The sequence below is a fragment of the Nannospalax galili genome, unplaced genomic scaffold (genome assembly GCF_000622305.1).
Source record: "Nannospalax galili isolate Female #2095 unplaced genomic scaffold, S.galili_v1.0 scaffold1586, whole genome shotgun sequence".
NCBI classification, from domain to species: domain Eukaryota; kingdom Metazoa; phylum Chordata; class Mammalia; order Rodentia; family Spalacidae; genus Nannospalax; species Nannospalax galili.
The window spans coordinates 195,752-198,089 of record NW_008354289.1 but is presented as its reverse complement, the minus strand read 5'-3'; the positions used below and the strand labels follow the sequence as shown (position 1 = coordinate 198,089).

General features: G+C 52.2%; 1 protein-coding gene across 6 annotated transcripts in view; it reads right to left on the bottom strand.

Moving 5' to 3' along the window:
- The window catches only part of Dcun1d4 (defective in cullin neddylation 1 domain containing 4), a 73,493-nt gene that overhangs the window by 70,271 nt on the left and 884 nt on the right, over window positions 1-2,338 (bottom strand). The window contains exons 1-2 of one of the 6 annotated variants that reach the window (XM_008851564.3): window positions 1,277-1,406; window positions 733-836 (exon numbers count right to left, since the gene is read on the bottom strand). The exons of 3 other annotated variants lie outside the window; for them this stretch is intronic. The gene's annotated coding sequence lies outside the window, so the exon portion shown is untranslated. Of the gene's footprint in view, window positions 1-732; window positions 837-1,276; window positions 1,407-1,854; window positions 1,936-2,338 lie in introns of those variants that run through there. 2 more of the 6 variants (XM_029555219.1, XM_008851565.3) reach the window with 2 other exon arrangements.

Below are 2,338 nucleotides of genomic sequence, written 5' to 3'. Positions count from 1 at the left end.
ATGTAGGTATGTATATATCATCATACACCAGTAGGGGCCTTTACAGGGCCAGGGTGGGGAGGTTTCTACTTTGCATTACCAAAAACTCCTTCCCCATATAGAATCCAAAATGCTAGATAAAATATAAGAAACACCTGTTTAAATGCATAGCCAAATCCACAAGAAAATAAGGGACTTCCCAAGGGGCCAAAAATCAAAGACCCCCAAAACCAGAGCAGAGAATACACGCTGACACTGTGTGATGGTCTCCGGGGCTACAGAGAGGTGAGGATGTATGTGAAAGGCACACTTGTCCCTCAGGATGTAAAAGGGGCACAGGAGCGATAAGAGAGATGACAAGCCTAGTATTTTAAGTCTTAAAGCCAATTATAGCTCTCATGCATTTTTAACCTTACCATTTGGCAAGAGCAAATCCCAGGATTATATACTTTTAAAAATATATTACAAGGGGTTTCTTAAGAGATTTCACTACAGGTGTTAAGTTAAAACATGACGGATAGATATATACTGTTTCCCCCAAACATCAAAGTCGACCAGTATCTGGGACCTTATTTTAAAAACTATCCTGTAGTACGTATGCAAGTTCAGTGGTTTTAACCACCAAGTAGTTTCCAAATCTTAAAACTCCTTGGCAAGATTTTAATCCTTTAGGGTCATTAAAACACCCTTCTGCTAAGTACATTACCAACGGTTTCATAATATCTGATACACCACACAAAAACAATCTATCACCTCTGAGTCAATCTTATGGTCAATCTTATGGTTTGAGAGTTATCACAGTAAAGGGAATTGGCAAAGGACGTGCTGGTTCGGAATCTACAAATCCAGAGAAACACCTGCAATATTCAAGTTAAGGAATTACAGTCCACAGCTAAAGGGCAAATAAACAATACCCTTTATTTATTTTGTATCTCTTTAAAGGCTGAAGACATCACATTTTCCCTTTGCTTACCGTAGTTTCGGTCTGGCTTTACAAATGAGAATTTCAACCCTCAATTCACTTCCAAAAAATCCCCTTATTCTTAGGGTAAGCCCAATAGCCCAAGAAATACAGCACAGAGTTATCTGTACTCTCTTCTCAGGGGACACAGGTCTCTACTGCCTTCCCGTATTTATGTAAGGCTGTACATTTCGCCCTAGGCTTCCATACACAAATGCACAGTAAATGTTCCATCTTAAACGTTGCTTTAGAATGAGTCTGCTGCTGCTTGAATCTTTTTCCACATCTTGCCTTGCTAGATGGTTCAAGACTTAAGCATTCGCTCTGCAAGGATACCAAACGCTGGGAAAAACGAAGTCGGAGATCAGGAGCCCAAAGTGAAGACCAGGTTCTGGCCTGAGCAATCACTCTGCTACGGACACAATCCCAGGGGACCCGGGCCGCTCTGGGGTGAGCGCGCGCACGGTCGCCCCGGTACACAGCAGGAGTTAGCAGAGAGGGGAGGCTCCAAGGGGAGCGCTGCATTCTGGGACTCATTTCCACAGTTACCCACGTGCACCCAGCCCAACCGCGGCCCGGCGCACCTGGGACTACAAGTCCCAGAATTCCGCGGGCCTTCCTTTCCCCTTCTCACCAGCTGCAGGAGCCAGACCCTAAAGGAAACCCCTAAAGCGCCTTCGGGGTGCTCCAGGAGTGGGGGGGGAGTCGTGGCCCATATTAGGCACCGCCGCGACCCTGCGCGAAGGGGAGCGGTTCCTGACGCATCAGCTCCACACCTGATGGCCAGAAATTACACAACTGCGTCATACACTGCCAAACCCACGGACCGCAGGGGACCCCCAGGTATCTAGGGGAAGCCCGCAGCCCGTCGCCCTACCCCGCCTCGGGGTCCCGCTGCCCGAGCCCAGGCTGACCTCGCTTCCCGGGGCTCCACCGCCAGCCTCCGGACACATCCCCGGTCCCCGGCGCCGCGGCCCCGCCCCCTCCTCTCCACGCACCCTGAGGCTCAGGGCGGCCCCCCTCGAAGGCTGGACCCGGCCTCCCCCGGGAAGGAAGCGCCTCCTCCATCACACAGTCCGGCACCCCCCAGGCTGCCCAGGAAACACCGGATCTGGGCATGACAGTCCTTCCAGCCCTTGCTTCTCGGCACCTCCCCTGCCATCCCAAACCGCGGCCCCGCCCCCTCCTCTCCACGCACCCTGAGGCTCAGGGCGGCCCCCCTCGAAGGCTGGACCCGGCCTCCCCCGGGAAGGAAGCGCCTCCTCCATCACACAGTCCGGCACCCCCCAGGCTGCCCAGGAAACACCGGATCTGGGCATGACAGTCCTTCCAGCCCTTGCTTCTCGGCACCTCCCCTGCCATCCCAAACTCACACAGCACCCCCACCTCTCCTCCCCT